The sequence below is a fragment of the Takifugu flavidus genome, chromosome 17 (genome assembly GCF_003711565.1).
Source record: "Takifugu flavidus isolate HTHZ2018 chromosome 17, ASM371156v2, whole genome shotgun sequence".
Taxonomy (NCBI): Eukaryota; Metazoa; Chordata; class Actinopteri; order Tetraodontiformes; family Tetraodontidae; genus Takifugu; species Takifugu flavidus.
The window spans coordinates 3,263,407-3,269,809 of record NC_079536.1 but is presented as its reverse complement, the minus strand read 5'-3'; the positions used below and the strand labels follow the sequence as shown (position 1 = coordinate 3,269,809).

Below are 6,403 nucleotides of genomic sequence, written 5' to 3'. Positions count from 1 at the left end.
TCACAGCGAAGACACCTGTGTAAGGTTCTAGGTTCTCTCCTGTCACCAGTTTGAGGTTGTTGCCATGTAAATGTCCAGAACCTGAAGTTCTGCTCTGGGTCTGCTCAGGTCCACCTGCTCAAACGAGTCTTTAAAAAATTTAACGCAGACACTGGACAGTAATATCATCTACGAATGCAAGGAAGTGAGCGAGTAAGTATACGGGCAGCTTCAGAGGAGGCGTTCCCCAGCCCACTGTTCTGACTGTCTCGTGTCTCTCTGCAGAACTCGCATTAATGAATGTGCCTCCAACAATGACGTCTCCTGCACGAACTGCTGGTGAAGTCCTGCTCCAGCACCACTACAGCCATATTGGACGTGCTGCACCATTGTGGTGCACGTGTCCGAAGCTAGCTAAAGTACTTTTTCAGGGTTGTATTACCGGTTGTAAATGTGATGTGTTTCATAAATTTAGACTGTTAGGACCGTAATCACCCTGACACAAACAGGTCAGATACCAGCAGGGGTGCATAATAATAAAGGACTGATATCTGACCTGTTTGTGTCAGGGTGATTACGGTCCTACCATTACCTGCCTTCATTTTTTTTTTTAATAATAAAATTCTGAAATGTGTGAAATCAGCTTTGAAACATCTGTGTGCTGCATTTGCTCCTGTTCATATTCAGAGTTTTAGCTTTAGCGAACACCAGCTAAATCTGTGTCAGAGGTCCTCAGCCGGTGTTTTGAGGGGTAAACTGGACTAACGGATCACGGGATTGTGATCAGAACCACGTTAGTGTCTCACCTGACAATCTAAAAAAACGAGAGACTAGTCTTTATTTAGTCGTTTGTTGTTCGCCGAAACAGACCCACGTGGTTTTATCAGCATTGGAGGCTCGACGGCGGAGGGTGCTTATGTCACGGGAGCCGCGCGATATAAATAGTGCGAATCAACGGGGGGGGGGGGTCCACGGAGGATTCGGATAAAGCTCTGCCTTAAAATCGCGGTTCTGGTGCTCGTCGCCCCTCGCCTGGTGGTCTCTACACAAGTTTATGTCAGGTTGTCAGTGCTCCGCAAGGTAAACTAGAGGACTGAATACTGTCCAAATTAATGGCCTGAATGGGGCTGCAGATCGGCTGTATCGCGCTCCAATTATTAGACGGGTTTTCTTGCAAAGTTCCTGCAGGTAAACAAACACACAGGCTAATGGGGAACGTGCACACTGTATGCAGTCATTTCATCACTGCTGAATCCAAATAAAGCTGGAACCATCTTTGCTTTCGATCTTTAATAAGAAACGATAGTGGAGGAAACATTTGGGATCAAGTTTTTGGACCATCTGTCCTGGTGCGGTAAGGAGGGCGGCAAAAAATGGAAAGCACCAACTTTGCTAAACCATTTTTTTTTTTAAATCTCAGAAATGGTTGTGTTGGAATTCACCGCAGGTGGCCTGTTCATAACAGAAGTGGCAGCTTTTTCAGGTTTCGTTTTAACAACCACCATGTGCATGAATGTGCTTCCTGTTTCCTGAAGATTGACGCTAACACTGTGCTAGCTGCAGCTTGATGTGTTGCGAGCATTATTTTAAGCGTTTTTTTTCTCTTTTATTGTCCAATGATACATTTTACTGCTCAGACTGACTCAATTTTCCTTATTTTCTTAAATAATAATAAAAGATGATCAGGAAGCATCAGTGTGTTCATGCAACCTGCTCTGCTGTGTTATTGACTCATTAGCTTTGCAAATGGTGACCAAAGTGGAGCAAGTCCGCGGTTGACTGTTAACTTAATCAACGAAACGCAGCATTGTGATCAGACCCACCTTCGCCTGACAAACTCCTCCATCTGACGGGGAGATAAAAAACAAGTTACACCCGTTTTAAATCCAAAATAGCCGCCCTAAGATGCTGCAAAAGTTTTGCTGAAGTTCCAATTCACAAGGGGGAAATATAAAATTATATTGGATGCACGTCACTGCATCTGCACTGTATTTCCTTCCTGGGTTTCAGCGTGTAGCTGGCTGGTGTGGACGCACTTAGAATAACCCCCCCCCCCCACACACACACACACACAAAACTAGTATCAGGAAACACTTACACTTCCAGTAAAAGAAAACTGCTGATCACTGATGTCCTGCAGGTGCGCTAACAGGTGGCCGGAGCATGGCTCCACCACGCCCCCTGCAGGACAAATACAACTTGGAATCCTGGATCACAACACATGTTGAAGTTTGGGGGAAAACAAAAAGAAAACAGCATTTCAAAATGCACAACTGCAAAGATTCTATAGGCTTGTATTTCCTAAGAGTTTATAGGAATTAATTTAATTTATTTTAATTGTCTAGTTTGTTACAGATTTATTTAACATAGGCCTATAACACAATGATAACTCAGGTGTTGCTGACAGTTGAAAACAACATTTTCAGGGGCAACATAAACTATATACCTTTTTAAAGGCTGCCTTAAAAACATCTTTAAAATAATCTCTTCCAAAAGACACTCAACGCTCTTACCTCTCTGGGGTAACAGTTGAACAGGTATAGTTGGCCTTATTGCTGTTATTCGTTTTCTGCCGCTTATCCGGATCCGGGTCGCGGGGGCAGCAGCTTCAGGAGGGATGCCCAGACAGCCCTCTCCCCGGCCACTTCCATTCCTCCGGGGGAACCCCCAGCCGCTCCCAAGCCAGGCGAGAGATGTAATCTCTCCCCCTCGTCCTGGCCGGCCACGGGGCCGCCTCCTGGTGGGACATGTCCGGAACACCCTAAAGGGAGCGTCCGGAGCCCCGCGCCGCCGGCACTACCTCCTCCGATCCGGCGGAGGACCGCTCCGCTCCGGCCCAGCCAAACACGCGACTCAAGGAGCATCAGACTAGCGCCGTAGCGCCCTACAGCCTCTCACTCCTCTCTGATGTGCCAGGCAGCGGTTCTAACTCCTGCCCATGCTCGGATGCGATCTCTCCTCTCGACAGCCTACCATCCGATCTAGAGTCCGAGCTTCTCACCCTAGGCTGAGCCGCCACCCTGCGGAGGAGACTCATTTCAGCCGCTTGTATCCGCGATCTCGTTCTTTCGTTCATCACCACAGCGTTGATGGCCATAGGTGAGGACTGGGCGTGGATCGACCGGTAAACACAAATCGTCTATTTACACAGCATGATTTTATGTTATAACCACTGTATTAGCAATGTAACAACTTTGGTGAGTTAGCTATTAAAATTGTAAGAGATTGTTAAATTTGTATCGTCACCCTGAATTATAATAATCTAGACGTAAACACACGTAATACCCCCTCCTGCCGGAAGATGGCAGCATCGCCCAGGCGCTTCTGATCAGAGATGAGGGTCGATTAAACTGATCACAAACCGCTTCTGCTCTTCCCTTAACGGGGTCGCGGGGGTCATAGTCCCCGTCTGACAATTGTGGACAGCATAACAAGCTAAGAAATTTAAGGATATAAAGAGGACGATGCTCCAAATTAGCCCACTGGTCTTTGTTTGACCTGTCAAAGGGAGCACTTGAGTGTGTGTGAAGTTTCCACCAGTTTTCTGATGCTTCTTCCACATTCTGCGAGTACATCTCTGTGCAAACTGTCCCCTTCCTTTTCATTTCATTTCAAAACTTACGTGTCCATCAAAGGCAACGCGGTGCCCCTCAGGCCATCGTGGCAGCTGACAACAGCAACGTCTCACCACCTAATGGGAGTCATGGGGTCTGGATGGGAGGAGGGCCGCTTGGAAAACCTTCCTCTCGGTCCTTTAAGCTTCGGTTCAGGACGAAGCTGTGCTAGAGTGGAGGGGCTTTTGGCGTCGTGGCTGGGGTGAGTATTTTACACGCCTCCGTCCTTAACTTAGAGGAAAAGTTCTTCGGCGGCTTCAGATGATTACTTCACTATATTAACACTATATTACTGATGTGGGATAGATAGAGGAACGGTTCAAATGATTGACTTTCGTAATGATTGACTTCCCGCTGTGCAACTGTAGTTCCCACAAGCACCTGCTCAAGAGGAAGCTTCCCCGTGTGAACGAGCCGTGCGAACGAGCCAGGGCTTTTGTTTTTTCTCCCATTTCCATGAGCCGAACCCAAAGATCTGAAGGCTTCTTTTAAATTCACAAAAGGCGTGTTTCACTCGAATGTTGCTCCCTAATCTGGCCAAGTGTGTGTTCACGAGACCTTCTCCTTTGTTCATCCATCCAGCCCACAGGTGTGGCTGATCAGACAGCACGATTATTATTATAGAAGGGAGGGGGGACCATTTACCTAAACCACTGCAACACATCTCCTTCAAGTCAAGTTTATTTAGAGCCCCAAATCACCATCTTTGCTGCCTCGGAGGGCTCTACAGTTGTGACACCCTCTGTCCTTAGACCCTTGAAATGGCTCAGAAACACTTAAATAATCCCCATTTAGGGAGAAAGAAGAAACCGGGAGAGCCACAGATGAGGGCTCCTCTCCCTGGGATGGACAGACCTGCAGTAGATGCCACATATACAGAGAGCATCAGTAATATACAGGTTATTATAGCCATATTGGAACTGGTCTAAAGTTGCTCTACATTAGAAGGCGTGGATGGGATTAGAAAACACGTCCATGGGCCCAGGTGCAGCCTGGTAGGGAGCTCTGACCTCAACCTTCAGGTCTTGATGGACCCTATGGATCAGGAAGACAGGAGAAATGCTGCATCAGTAATATGTGCATTTATGTGAGAGTAGATTTTTCAGACAAAACACACTTAAATGCACAGCATCCTCCCTAGAGCGGCCCCACACGAGGTTGTCGTCAATCTCGATCGCACATGGCTGTCCCTCAAATAGCTGCTCCATGCACCTTTGGAAGACCTCACTGCCCGTGGTGATGCCATAGGGCATGCGTAGGAAGGTGTAGCAAAGAAGGTTTTTCTTCGCGGCCACCATTGCTGAAACCCATTCAGTGTGTTCCTGGATTGGTGTGATGACCTCCATGTTAGTCATTCTCTGCAGTTCTGCCACGATTTTGTCCCTCATGGCCAGTGGCACCCGCCTCGGGGCACATATGGTGGGGGGCACAGAGTGATCAAGGCGCATGTGGTACACTACAGGCAGTTTGCCGATGGTGTCATTGTTGAACAGGTCTTTGTATTCCAATAGCTCAGGTGGTTCCTGTTGGGTGAGGGCATGCACTTCCGGACCAAAAGTCACAAAACCCAGTCTGACACTGTCTCTGAGACCCAGCAAGGGCTTGATGTTTCTGTCCACAATTTGAAATTGCAGTAGGCCACAGGTTAAATTCACATCTGCTGCACCAAGAGTCTGAATATTGTGACCCCCGTAGGCAACAAGATTTGCCTTCTTGTCGGGATTAATGCGGGCAGTGGGGTCAGTGTGCTGCAGGAGCGCCCTGGATATTACGTTATATTTGGCCCCAGTGTCAATCTTTACACGTAGCTGCCTGCCCGTGTTGCATGCGGATAGCTTAGCAAACCTTTCATCTCGGTCACACACATCCTGTGGTTGGTCTATGCTTTCGCAGTAAAACATTTCCACGCTCTCAGTGTGAAACACATCAGCTGGCTCTTGTGTCGGCTGCACGTCAAGCTCACTCACGTACGTGTATCAGCCCTTGTGTGCAGTGGGGGACAGGGGTTGTGGTGGTCTGATGGTGCTCGGTGGTTTTCCTGATCTGCAGCATCTCGAAAAGTGGTTGGGTTTTCTGCAGACGTTACAGCGCTTGTTAAAATCAGGACATTTGCTGCGCTCGGGTGCATGTTGACCACCTCAGTTTGTACACTGGTTGAAGTGGACCGTGCACACCTCCGCTTCCTTCTTTATTTCTCTGTTGGCCCTCCCCAACCGTTCATGCAGCATGCAGATTTCAACGTTTTCTGTTTTAAGAGCTGGGCGCGGACCCTGTCATCGTGGATGCCGCAAACCAGACGGTTCCCAACCAGTTCATCATGTAGCGCACCGAAGTCACATTTCTTGGCCATTACCTTCAGCGTGGCAACATAAGACTGGACAGACTCCTGTTGTTTCTGGTTGGTTGTGTTGAATGCATGTCTGTCCATAATTACGTTTTTCACTGGCAGGCAGAGCTGGTCAAACTTCTGTACGAGGACGTCGAGGTCCTCGCGATCCTCTTCCCTCTCAAAGTCGAATGTGTCGAGTTTATCCAGAGCTTCTGGGCCGGCCAGGTTGAGGAACGTGTAAGCCGTTACCTTCTTGCTAGCGACCGACAGCCCGGCGTTGCAGCATCCTGAGTGGTCGACACGTGATATGCCACTACCTTAACCATGGCAAACGCCACACAGTCTGCAGCATAGTCATCAGATTTGGTTCTTTCCAGTTGGGGAGGTTACTCATATTTAAAGAAGGAAATTTGGAGAAGTCTGAACCCTAACAACAACGACTAAACAAGAGTCTTCGTGCCATCAAAGAAACCAAAGCAAA

General features: G+C 48.0%; 1 long non-coding RNA gene across 1 annotated transcript; it reads left to right on the top strand.

The window, feature by feature from the left end:
• On the top strand, positions 1 to 630 carry LOC130514102 (uncharacterized). The gene is made up of 3 exons (XR_008946913.1): positions 1 to 19; positions 109 to 192; positions 265 to 630. It is a non-coding gene; the product is annotated as an uncharacterized LOC130514102 (long non-coding RNA).
• The last annotated feature ends 5,773 nt before the right edge of the window (positions 631 to 6,403 follow it).